Source organism: Columba livia, chromosome 6 (genome assembly GCF_036013475.1).
Source record: "Columba livia isolate bColLiv1 breed racing homer chromosome 6, bColLiv1.pat.W.v2, whole genome shotgun sequence".
Classification (NCBI taxonomy): Eukaryota; Metazoa; Chordata; class Aves; order Columbiformes; family Columbidae; genus Columba; species Columba livia.
The window spans coordinates 3,386,827-3,400,998 of record NC_088607.1 but is presented as its reverse complement, the minus strand read 5'-3'; the positions used below and the strand labels follow the sequence as shown (position 1 = coordinate 3,400,998).

At 41.9% G+C, this 14,172-nt stretch overlaps 1 protein-coding gene across 3 annotated transcripts in view; it reads right to left on the bottom strand.

The window, feature by feature from the left end:
* Positions 1–14,172, bottom strand: part of ADAM12 (ADAM metallopeptidase domain 12) — a 171,205-nt gene that overhangs the window by 77,069 nt on the left and 79,964 nt on the right. The gene's annotated exons all lie outside the window — the stretch shown is intronic.

The window sequence follows — 14,172 nt, the reverse complement described above, 5'->3', positions numbered from 1 at the left end:
AGATGGGGTAAAGTGATGCAGGAACCGGACACTTAGCTAAAATCCCATGCCCGAAACAGAAACACCATAAGCAATTTCTAAAAGCAGCTGTGTTTACTTTTGAATCTCATGGAGGTGTAAAGCAGGCTCAGATCTGAACTAGAGCTTCACCACCTTCGATTCAGAAGCCTGACATGCCTAAGGATGAATCTTGGATATTCTACATTGAAACTGCAAGACTGACAACACTGAGATGTATGATCTGTGTTTCTGCAACTCCTCAGCCTGTGGAAAGGTTTGAAAAGGCAGCCCCTAACTGTCACCTTAAATCTGGTTTCAAATATGACCATACATGGCCATCTCTGTTTTGGGGTCCAACACCACAGCAATGCACCCTTGGTTAGAAGGCTTCACAGGGATGTTTTAAATTATACAGAGAAGGTGGCTGTGAACCTACTGAGCTTCAGAGAGGAACATACACTTTTCCTACTCTTAAGTTTGCTCTTCTGCTTACCTTTGGTTTTGACTCACATCTCAGTACAGTTACAGTAGTTCAAGAACTGATGATTTAGGAAAAACATAAAAAAGCCCTCCTAAGCGATGAAAGTCAGCCGCTCTCCTCACTCTGCGGGAGCCCCGTCGCTAACAAGCCCCTGGCAGTGGATTGCTGACTCAGACCCAACTCCGGTGCTTCCCATCTCAGCAATGCTGCCTGCAGCGCAGACATCGACCTTTGCTGATACCTGCTACTCTTCCTCCTCCTTCCCAATGATAAAGTGCCTGCTTTCTCCCCCATTCAAGTATTGACTTACTCTGTTTCACAAATTCTTATTAAAAGCCCTCCAGCTCTGCATTGCAAACCTGGCCTACAAATGGAGGAGGCGAGGAGTGAAACATATAGGCAGTTACAAAAATGTCATCTAAACCTCAGCCTCCTGACACCGGCACACTCCATTAATTCTTAAGCACCTCAATTCAGGTCATTTTGACCTTTATACTGGCATTAGCTGTTATTTCTTCTATTGTTGTATTTCTTCACAGGTATATTCGTAGGAACCAACAAGTCTGTGAAGCCTGATGCTGCTGCAGCCGTGGTCTCAGTGCAGGCACCTCCTCATACACACAAAGGCGATATTCACAGAGGCGTTTTTCAATTCTCCTTTCTCATTACAATATAACGAATGAGTGAAGCACGGGTAATGAGTTTCCCATGCACAGGCGTCTAACATCATCCTATTCATAAAACCACCACATATTCTTTAAACACGCCACTTTCTTTCCCCTTGTTTAATTATCTTAAGTGATTTGAAATGCTTTTGGACATTTTCCCACTGAATGTCTCCACTTCATAATATCCTATCTGCCACACTCCAGTGTGCTGCCATAGAGGGACTGCAATGTCATAACTGAAGAACCTGAGAGACTGAAATTCGGAGAGCCTAATTAGCACAACAATTCTGAGTAAAAGAGGGGAGCAGACTAAAACTATAATAGCTAGGAAACCAACCAAGCATCCAAAGTTTCAATATTAACTCGAGGGTAGTAGCCTCCAGCCTATTTCACATAGTCTGCAGATAGACAATTTGAGTTGATCATACGCTACATTTGAAAAATATGGCTCTGTACTCCTAGCCAGTTCTTTTGATGCGGAAATTCATATAATCCTGAGTCTACTGGAGTCCGTGTTAACACCCCGCTCCCATCCCCTTGCAGAGGCGGAACAGTATCTGGCACCGAGAGCAGAAATTTTCATAAACACATGCTACAATATTAAAAGCTCTGAGTTGTCCCTGGACAGTGTGTTGGAACACATCGATAGCTGCTCTCTGCTGTGCTGGGGACGGGGAGACAAGAGGGACAAGCACAGCTTTTAAAGCCCACAAGCTTCTGTCTTCAGAAGAGTCACTGCATGGGGCTGCAGCATATAGAAAACCTAAGCAAACAAATCTGAACAACCTAAGGAGAAAACCACCTCCCTGGCCGGCAATCACTGAGTGATTGAGAGCTTATTGTTTCCTGACTGCTTGGAAAATAAACCATAAACCTCACCTACCCAAACTTGAACAGAAGAAGACTGAAATTAAATCAAGCACATCGGCAGGCTCCCATGCTGGTCCAGGCTCTTGATGCACACCCTGTGTCCATCGCTCCTTGTAATCTTTGTGGCAAGCATTTATTTGCCAAAACTGCAGCATTTATTATATAATTCTAATTCCGAAATGTTACTGAAGAGACTACTGCTAACCAGTGATGCAGTATATGTTCTCCCTTGGAAGAAGATAAATAACATTGCTTTCCAACAAGGCAAACAGGTAAAACCAAATTCTTTCCCTAAAATGGCTTAAGATTGGCCAAAACCCTCAGGGTAGTGGTAACAAGACAACAGGTACCCTGCACCTCAGATGGTCATTAAGGGAAGAAGCAACTCACACCGCATGTGTTGGGAAATGAGGAACACCAGCAAGGTCCACTCACTGTCTTTGCAAGAGAGCCTGGGGAAACAGCAAAATTCTGCAGCAGCAGAGGGGGCGGTACCAGTGCTGTGAGCTTCAACTAAATCTGCTCATCTTGCACACACCAAAAGCCAAAGCCAAACTGGCTTCCCAGCATCCCGCCCATGTCAAACTCAAAGATCTGAGTTTGTTTTTCACCGGCCAACTCCAATCTACCAGAGCAGCATCTGACAGTTTGCAGCATCTCTCTCACAGAACTGTCCTAGGAGAGCTCCTTGCGAGGAATATTTTACATTTCCTCCTTGAGCGACCCTGTGTAGTGGAATAATAGAAATCCTGTTATCGGTTCAGCTGGGCAGTATGTCATGAAAAGCAAACACCTTCAGTAAAGGCTCCAGAATAACACTAGGCACAAACTGTTGTCAGCTAGATGACAGCACTTATTGGGTAACTGATTTTTGATGGAAAAATACAATTCTGTACATTTAGGCAAACTATGGAGGCTGTCCGCTTTAGAAATACTTTACTGCATGGGCTACATTAAGTACTTTTAACTCCAAATAACAGAAATGGCTGTGAAACCCTGAAGCAACGTGCCAAAAGTTAAAGCATTATGCTGGAAACAACCACTCAACTATTACAGCTCTGTATCTACGGTACAGATCGAAAGTACTGTGCGTTGCTACACCGCAGGATGAACCTGCACGAATTTACACAACTCAGTATTCTGAACTGGCTTTGGCTACAGACTAACACGGCCCTCAAACCTCTGGCTCCCGTTCCATGGGTCTGTTCCTCAGATGACAATATTGTGGCTTCTTATGAAACGCATACTGGCTATCATCACGCTGCCACTAAAACTTGTACACGATAATCTAAGGGCTTTCTCTTTTTTAACATTCTGCACGCAGAACACAGCATTAGAGTTACAGATTTAGGCAACACAGCATGATAAAATCATGGCTCAAAAGAGCCACTAGAAAACATGGAGACGTTTCAGAAGCGACAAAGTACGTATATCAGAAGTGGCAGACATAATACTTTAATGCATTCTTTTCTAACATCACAGTACTGCCTTTCATAAACTAAATTCTTTATAGTCCCTGTAACTTCTAGGATGGCATATTTTCATTAAATAATAACTTTGGAGATACTGGGCTGGAAAGCTGTCAAAGTCTATTTGAAATGTTTCATTCAATTAAATATGTCATGTGTAGCTGAGTAAAATTATGCCGCTGAACAGATGTCACTGGGCAAACTGTCTAACTGTACTTTCATCTGAACATTTCCAGACTAGTGCAGAATTCTATTTAAAACATCCAAGAAAACTAGTCCTAACATGGAAAATTCATAAACATAGAAATTTAAGCAACTCCAATGAAAAACCAGAACTTATTAAAATGTAGCTAACAAAATGTAAATAGTACTGTGGGATTGCAAAAGGTTCTATCCAAGCATCTGCAATACTTCTAGAAAAACAGGATGGTACATTAACGAAAAGCACTCTAACCAGCAATCACATCCTTTCTGTTATCTTGTTCTTGCTTTTGAGTATGTGCCTGTAGGTTTGCATTTTTAATGTAAACGAAGTTGTCTTGCCATTTCTGCCAGTTTGTTGAAACATAAAATAGTTTTTTTTTTTACTAAACCCATAGTTTTTCCTTGCCACAAGTACGAGCCATTTGCCCTAAGGAGGCCCATCTCGTATTTCACTCGCAGAACACCACTGACTCACAGATATGCCTTCATTCTGCCCTACACCTCACTGCCTCTCTCACTAACCTTCTACAATTCTGAATGAAGAGGGCAGAGATGTGTAAGGGTATTTCTGTGCAAAATCCATGTTTAAGTTGCATGCCCACAAATGCAGCGTGCATGCCCATTTAAAACTAAGCAGGTGCCAAAGCCATAAGACTGCCTGCAGATTGTCAGACCAAAGGTGCACCTAGTGCTATATTCTGTCTCAAACGGTGTCCAATATTAGGGAGATAACTTGTGAAGAGGGCAAGCATGCTACATTTCCCTGAAATACTGCTCCAGCTCTGCCTCCAAATCCTTTACAAGCCAGCAACGAATGTGGAGTGGAGACTGGGGAGACTAAATGAGAACTCACACGGCTGTTCTCACTCTCCCCGACATCTTCCCTTTCCCATTAAAGCAGTGACTTCCACGAAGATCAATTAATGCTGACGGCAGCAGTGCCAGCGTGGTGTGCTGGGCAGTCTGCTCCCGTGGAATCGATGGATACGGCTTTGAGGTGCCTAGCGCAATTTTCCTGGGACATAAAAGCCACCAGTTAGAGACACCCGCTCTCTCAGCAACCTGTATTCTTGTGTTCACAGGCTGACTACGAATGCTCGTGTGGTTTTCAAGTGTGCAAAGGTTCTTACCATAGAAAGCAAAGCTGTGTAAGAACAGACTCCTATTAACGCTCCTCTGGTCGGATAAACCCACCATCGCTCACAATTGCAGTTCAAAGCCAGCAGGCTGACCCCACACCAGATCAGGGAATCCCAGACACTGCAGCAGCTGGTGGCACATGGCACTTCAGGTGACTTGGGGAAGCCTGGAGTGATTTTTCAAGTAATATTAAACTATACTCTCAGAGGATGACGGCTCATTTCCAGCTAAGTCTGCTTCAATGTATAACTTGAAATTGGGATGGGGTGATTTGGGTGTTTGCACAATAAAAGCACGGGCCTGAGGTAGCAAGAGAGCAAGTTTATAGGGTGGAGGCATGTGAAAGGATGGGATTTAAAATATTTCTCCTTCCTTTCCTCTTTCTTACCCATTCATTTCCTATATTCCCTGCATTTTACATTAGCCATCCTTCATCCTCTTTCCATTCCCTCTCCTTTTCCACGCATTATTCCTCCACAGCCCTCCTTTCATCACCTCCTACATGTCTATGTTTACCATTAAACTGTTAAACAGGAGATATATTTTTCTTAGTAAGCAAGATGCAAAAAAGCAACACAACCACACTGGTACTTCTCTTACACAAGCCCCAAATCCGGGGGTACCACACCACAGTGTATGAGGCTGGGGGAGCATGAGGATTCCTCCTCCCTTATCCAGCAGCAAGTCTGTGCTCAGAAACACAAAGCAAAACCCCACAGCATCAGCTGCTCCTGCTTTTATTTAGGAAGTGGTCAGTGTCAGAAAGAGAACCTGACTTCTTGCTACACAAAGGGCTTGTGCTGGCCCAGGGCTCCAAACCTGCTTCTCACTCACTTTGAGGGCATCTCATTGCACTGAAGACACTGAGGATACACTGGTAAAGAGCTCGGAGGAGCAAACGATCACACACCGTCTTTTAGCAGTTAAGACACAAAATTGCAATTTTCTTTTCAATTCAAGGAAGTAATTAGTTTATAATAACATTTAACATTTCGTTGCTGACAGAGATATGACACTTATCTTACATAAGTCATTTTAATTATTCCTACTAACTAAGACCTCAAAAATATTGTGTAGTCTAAGCTAACAAAGCCTTGCCAGATATTTTTGGTTCTACTGTCATTTGAAAAATTGATGCCTAGAGCATCAGCATTTGTCAAGCTCATTATAGATTTCATCCAAATGACTACAGATAATTAAAAGTATGCTTCATTTTCACTGTAATGCCCCACCCCCCCACACCCCCACAACACTGTGAAGCAATGCTGTTGTTGCTGAGGGTTTTAGGAATTAATGCCAGAAAATAAAGTTCCACAGGACTATATACAAATTGTTCGTAGATACAGACAAGAGTCAAGCACACAGAAATTCTATGTGCATACACACACACTTTGGAGCACTATATGCATTTGCACATACATAAAACAGACTTAAAAGTGAATGGTTATTTCAGAAACACAGCTTCAAGCACTTGGGTAACCATCCCCTGAAAATCAGTCTTCTCTAAGGCACTTGGTCAAATTGCACACACAAAATCCCTTTAGAAAATGTTTGTCATACTTACATTTATTACCTATATGAAATATATGCACCTGATGTGCCATCGTCTTACACCACACAGAATTATTCAGAAGTAAACGAAGCGTATGTACACTACTACTGCAGAGAGGAGCGGAGAAATCCTGGCAGCTATTGCTTTATTTTGTGTAGGTGTCATTAACTCGGAAGATGCCCAGAGCGAAGAAACAAATCTTTTGAGAAAGCGTTCCACAGGATTGTGGAGAGCCTTCCTTCCTGAGCTAGGATTTAAGTGATGTAAAACCCGCCAGGAGACTTCTGAGCCAACTCAGGTTCCTCTGCATTGGGAAATATGTCATTCACCCATAAAAAGCTGGATTTCTGTACAAATGTAGGGCATGCACTTCCACACAGTTTAAATATTTTTTCCACTATTCACGGATCAGGCTATGTCTGTCATACCGGGAACTGCTATGATAATCGTTAATAATGTTTATATAAAACATACATCTTTTTTTTTACTGTTTATGAGTTTGAAATAATTACTACAACACCGTGTTTGACTAGTGTAAGTATAATACATTGCACCTAGAAAGCAGTTTCATTCTAGGATCCTTACCAGGGCTTCCATTAAATAACATCATGTATGATGAATTTTCCTTGGCACACCTTTATCACCAAATGCTTTATGTTCTTACATGACTTTCCAGGTTACTTTGAAACTAAAATTACCCATAAATAGCAATGGCATTAAAATGCAATTACAGATACATGCCTTTTTAATGCCTCTATTATAATCCACATTCTGGTAAATCAAAGAGAGGCTCTTTAATGACACAGGCACAGAAGAAACTCTAATGATTTAGTGGTAACACCCATATGAAGCAGTGCTAGCAAGGGGCTGGTGAGGTAGTTTCATACTAAGATAAGAAAGAGGAACAAAAATCTAATGAGCAGAACCTGACATAAAGATTATTAAACAGATCCATATTTTATAAAGGCCATTTTATCCAAGACAGTTTAGGTTTCCTCCCACTCATAGCACGAATTCACAGTGAATAAACTCTTGACTCATGAGAATATTTCACATGCGGATTTGGATTTTATGTAAATTATTTACGTATGTTTCAGAAAGTTTGGGCAGTGATGTAGAAATGTTCCCCTGCCTATACATATCAGTCAAAAAACCAGCGCTCATCACCAAGGAATTCATGAGGGTACAAGTTTTGCCAACCGGCTTAAGACTAGACTGTGGCATGGAAAAGATGAGACTATATTAATTAGCCTATCCTTTAAATTTGCCTCCTCGAAGGCTGTGCCAAAAGGAAAATCTTGCAGCCTTCACATCTGGAATATCAAAAGGAAGGTTAATTACACAAAAGGATTGGTTTGGGTTTGTTGGGTTTTTTTTGCTTTATCTCCTGGTTATTTCCAAACCACTCAGAATTACCTTAATTTTATATGAGTTACACTCAAGCCAGGACATGTTCCTCCACATTTAAGTGTTGGATAGTTTCCGATAAGGCAAGAGATTGTTTTTAACAACAGACAACAACAAAACCCCTAGAGTAAGTCCCTCCAAAAAAGTTCGCCAAAGGAGAACTGCTGAGACACTGCAAGAGGCTGGAGGGAATCAATGTGTAATTGCTCACTGCATTGCAAACACACACACAAAAAAATCTGTTTGCTTTCTCACACATAGTTGAACTATTACTCTTTAAATTTATGTCCAAAAAAATACATATGATATTTTAGGTTGACTGCCCTACCTAAAATAAATGGTGGTTTTTTAATTTAAGCTGGGCTCTGCCATTAGGTCAACACTCACAGGGAAATCAGGCGGCTGTTTTACTCGATGAGACACGTTACACCGCACTGCGCTGCAGGAATTACCTACAACGCTTCCATAGCAAAAAGCAGGAGATAAAATTTTATCTGAAGGTGTACAGGAGAATTTCTACCACTCGTGTCTGTCTGCTACCCAGAGCCAGACAAGCTTACAATGGCGCTGTTGACAAAGGTTAGAGAGAAAGCACGCGTTAACAGAAGAGATGCCAGGTTGTCAGGGAGATCTAGATAATACCCAACAAAAAAGCTCTAACCCAGCTCAGTTAGGTGAGGAACAGAAGACACAATCAGAGCTTTTAACAAAATAGCAGAGAATTCAACCATTTGGGAAATGTGTTATGGGATACTGAGCTTTTCCCCTCCAGACTTCTGGTTTTAATTAGATCCTTGTCCAAAATAATGGAAAGGTTTTTCGCAACTGATGGCTGATGTGTGGATTGCAAAAAATGAGCTGGTCTGAGATGAGACAGTGATATCATAGTACAATACACTCCATCTCACCACGTTCCCCTTTCCCCCCTCAATTCTGCCAACTGTCTCTTTTCTCTTCTGTTATCAGTCTGAGCAGGAAGGAGATACCACATAAATTCCCAACTATTCTCTCGGTATTAGGAGATGGGAGGCAGAGCAGAACTGAGGCAGACGAAGCGGGCAGGGTATGAGCAGGGTGCAGTAAAACTGGCTTCCACGTTCTGCATGCCAAGCTCATCAATTCCAGGGATGTTAGTGCAGCATCTCAGGCAGCTAACTAATACAATAAATGGAACAAAGGAAAAACAGAAATAAAGACAAACAACTAGAAAATCAAAGCAACAAACACTAGAAATGTAGAATTTTTCCTCAATAGTTGTAGGCATTTTCCAGGTGTCAGTAATGCTTTGAGACATCCTTCTACTGCTTTCAACGCTTTTCTTTCCCATCTCCTATACTTAATTACATTTTCAGTGCATTCACATTTTGGCCTAACTTTCCATACAGGAGAAAGGCCCTTTGTTTCAGTAACAGACCACCTGTGTCCTGCCATGGCTTTCAGGTAGGGCAGCAGTTTTTATGATAACCATTGTTACCATAGCCCCAACATTTTTAGATACCATTAATGAAAAACCTCTACCTGATTTTGCCCTTTAAGGCCAATCTGCTTGCTCCTGGATTTCCCCTTGGTCTGCTCCCGGTTGTCGTGTTCCAGAGAGGACTAATATCCCAGCTGGGCTTCAGAAAGTGCAATGGCAATGACCTGAGATGTGCTGTTTCCCCGTATCACAACACACCAAAAGGGATGAGCTTTGGTCTGCAGCCCATGGTACTGGGGTTTTTTCAGCATTGAGAGCTATGAGGAAGTTGTCCTTAGAAAATGGAGCAGCAGTTCATTTCTTTACCTTAATCTGACAGAAACATTTGAAGAGTGCATCAAATTATTAATATGTACCTATTTGGTTTCATAAGCATATTCTGGAGATACCTAGAAAGAGCACAGGAAGCGATATTTCACCAATACTAGTGCAAATCAGCAGACTCTCATTATCTCCTACTGAGCTCTGGTGATTCATATCAGCTGAAAGAGATATGTCAACAAAAAATAGAATTCCAAACAGCCTAGATCATTCAATTAAAATCAGGTAGCAAAGGGAAGAGGCTGAGTTTTGAACTCAATGCAAGACAGTAACTGTGGCTTAGGAAAGAAGAAAAAAACCATCACAGCACTGGAATTCCTAAAATCTGCTCTCCTAAGAGGAAATTTTCCTTATCCTTTCTGATGGATGGGAGGCTCAACGTACAGTGTCACTGAAACAAGAAAGTAACTGCAGCTCCAGAGACCCAAATCTGCCAAGATACAGAGAGTGCTGCCAAAAAGGCATTTTAAACTTTAACGAGACCTGACCAGAGACTATTTGGCCTGTCTCAGTTTCCTGATGGTTAAAAGCTGGAAAGGTAGCAGAACCTCAGCAAAAATACCTGGAAAGCCTAGGTGGCAGAAAAATACTCTGTCTGGAAGAGAGAGGACACAGGAGCATCAGTTTTCAGTGAGGCTTCACTGCTGGGCTGTTGGCTGTTATCTACAGAGCTTTAGATATATTGTTGACTTGAAAGCTTTTCTAAAACTGGTTTGATAACACATCAGCTTGGCCTGTGATTCTGCACCTCAACAAACAGAAGGGAAAGCCTCCCCTGCTTCCCAAAATGCCACTTCACTTCTCACTAAGCTTATTTTTGTTTATATGCCTTCATACTTTTCTTTTTGCTTTGATGCTCTAGAAGCTAAAAGGGTCTTACGACATTTCAAGATGCAAATGGTTCCCGTACGAATGCAATGACCAACCACCCTACAAATGGATCAGCAAGAAAATGTGGATGTTTTTTGTATGTCTGTTTGTATTTGAAGAATCCCTGTTGCCAACTGCAGTTGGTTGCTGTCAGAGAGCATCACCACTAACAAGATCTCTAGAAACACACGGCAACCACGATCCTGAAGTTTCTAACACTCCAGATCAGTAGAAAGCTTGAGGACAGTGATATCATGCTGCCAATAGCTGTCATAAATAGGATGGTTTCATCTTGTCGTTGGCCTAACAACTGTCTTTTCCTTTTCTACTTCATGCTTCAGCATATCTTCAGCTGTCATAACAGATATGTCAAGCAATATTACCCTCCCAACAACATCAGTTCAAATTACTTCCCAGAATATTCCTCTTCTGGCCTCTCAAAGCCATGAGTCTATTTTCCCAACTCCAGTCAGTGCAACAGTAGAACTAATTCACTCTGTATCAGTGTATCTTTTCCATAAAGTAACAAATTCAAGATGTCAAAGATTAATCCGAAAGGCAAACTCATGTAAAATTGCTAAATCACAGCACTCATGTGCTGAGTTGCTAAGGGAAACTTCCCAGCTGAAGGAAGAAAGCCTTTTGCTTACAGAATCAATGCCAAGGCAATGGAAAGACGTGTTCTGCAGTCCACACTGACCAACGGACCGTGGCTTTTGCCCACCAGCAACATTAAGAATGTGCAATGCTCTTTTTAAGATTTGCTACTTCCTAATAATTATCTGCTCCTGGAATCTCAGATGTGAAGAACAGTCTACAGAGAAATCCTCAAGAAAGCAATGCCTTCCCAGTCGTGTAATTTAAAAACATCTACCAAAAAATGCCAATATCCAAAGGACTAAAGGGAACTGTCATTCCAAGGGCTGCAAATTCAGAAAAAAGCTGCCATATGTAATGAGCACATTACAGGTCATGCTGCATTCACTGATGCAGCTCTCGGTGGACTGTTTATGGGGTTTTTTTCCCCTGCGCAAACATCACTGTTTAGGAGTCCTGCTCTTTCATGAAGATACAGCTCTTGTTGTAGCAGAGCCATGAACCCACCCTGTATTTATTGTGAAGTGTCAGCTGCGGTAGCAGTGAAGAGGAAAGGCTAACAAATCCTTCTCACTGTACGTCTCTATGTTAAAAAAGCAGGTGTGCCACAGCGTGACTATCTGCCACAGAGAAATTATTTCCTCATTATAATGTACTAGCTGCTCTGTACAGCTGATTTCACACTTGGTTGGTGTAGATGATGCTACAGGTCGTACAGTCACTTTCTGACACACAAGATAAAAACCCGTCTGCTGGAGTCAAACCCCAAGCTGTCTTCATCATGGCCAGTATTTCACTCAAACCATTACAGGCAATAAGGTTTATCTGTAGGTACAAGACAGGAGTAAGCCAGCAGACAGCATTCAATCTAAGACAGACATCCAGAAACATATCAGATAATACACAGAAGAGCTAAATTGTGTCTGTACAGAGGTAGACATGCATCAAGTACCCCAACTCAGAACCGCAGCCAAGCAAATGAAGTCTAGTCTATTTAAGTTGCAGTGAAAAGTATTTTCAAGTTTTCCCTTTTGCCTTTATTCGCCTGCCAATTGTGGGGGGGGGGGGTACAATTTCATTTTGCTGTTTTGAAAAACATCTCCTCTTCCCAATGGGTAAAGCCTCCCAAAACTAAATAGGAAACTGCAGAATTATGGCTAGGATCCAGCCGAGATTTCAGCACCCATGTAAGTAAAAACACATGCTCATTTCCAGCTCTCTTCAGAGAAATCTTTAAGCACATGGCTAAAGCTTTTAATGTGGGGTTTTTCTGAAACTGATAGAAGTAAATGTTAAGTAACCAACCAAGTTTTTCAGAAGAGAAGCAGCACTCAAGTGTGGAGGTCTTAACAGGGACTTGCACAGCATACCAGCCTAGCTCTGCTCAGAGCACCTTCTGTGAGGATGATTCTGTATCAAGAAAGCCAACATGAAGCAAACAGGAAAAAAATGCATTGTACTTCATGTCCTTTGTGCACAGTAACTGCTGAAAACATCCAGACAGAAATAGGACTCCTAACTGTGACCCGTTTAACAAAGAAAGTCACCCCTAAGGTCACAAAGAACAACAGGCCTAGTGCTCAGCGTACCTACGAAACGGGAGAGCGTGATTCTGACCGCAGCGGCTTCTAGCCAGGCAGTGGCAGGAAAACGCTGGCTCCCCTGAACACGAAAGCAAATCAATCATCAAGAGAAGGAAGCACAGCAAGTGCCATCCTGCCATGGAGGAACACGGGCAAGGGACTTCCATGCTCAGATGAGGAAATCTGCGCAGCACAGACGCGTGAGGAAAAGCAAAGGGCAAGGGGTTGGTGCAGACAGCAGTGACAGGAGGAGAGGAAATAGTCTCAAGTTACACCAGCAAAGGCTCAGATTGGATATGAGGAACAATTTCTTGCCGGAAAGGGCTGTCAGGCATTGGAACACCGTGGAGTCACCATCCCTGGAGGGGTTTAGCAGACACAGAGAAGAGGTTCTCAGGGACAGGGGGTAGTGACAGGGTTGGATTAATGGTTGGACTCGATCTTGAGGGTCTCTCCCAACAAAAGTGATTCTATGATTCCATGATCATGAGTATGACAATGGAGTGCTCCAGTTGCAGGAGGGAAGGGACACTGGTATTTATACAAGTCTCTTGGCTACAGCCATTGGCAAATTAGAGCTGTCTACACGTCACAAGCTACCCTGAAGATGGAAAATTCTAGCCAAGTGGTTAGCCCGATTACTATTAAATAAGAAAGTAAAAACTACTCCTAAATAATAATTCACCTTAATGTACAGAATTACAAAATGTTTAAGTAATGAACTAAAATTACATTTACTGCTGTCTATATAAAAAAGCGTATCTTTCTACTGTTAGTTCACATGTTAATGTGTCTAATCCAACAAGCAAGAGAAATCGATACGGGGCTATATTAAATTCAGGCTATTTAATATCCCAGCCTTCATTAATTTAAGAACATTTCTTAAAGAGGCATCACAGAGGCTTCCATGTGCTTTATTTTTATATCAGGGCATATTTCATACCTCCAATCACCCTTCCTTTCCTTCTCTCATTGTCAGATGACTGAAGAAGCCACCAAACTGAGAGTGACTTCCAGCCTGACCACCCCACTTTATGGAGCAATATTATTAACATTATGCCTGCAGGGTTTTCACTATGAGCTGCTCTCTCCATCAAGAACATAAAAGCCTAACCTGGATGCAAGACCCAAGCCACTGAACTAGCATTTTTAAAAGGCTGGGACCTATAAAACAATTATAAGCAAAAGGAAGTTTTCTAACTTGAGTCTTTGTTAGTGTTGTTGGAGGAAAATAGGTCACATCAAGCAAAACAAATTTCATCTATTAATTATATGTTTGTTTTTATGAAGATGATTACATGGTTTAAACTGTTGTAAGGCATTTGACCTAGTAACGCACAGTGTCCTGACTGAAGATCCACCTAGAAGACATGCTAAATGCAACAGAGACTAGTGACACAGGAAAACTGAAAAAGTGAGTGTCAGCAAAGAATGCCCATATTCAGATCCTGGTGGGGTTCCACTGGGTTCTGTAGCAGGCACTGTGTTATTCTGCACTGTGATCAACAGCTTTGAAGCAAAAATATGCAGCTT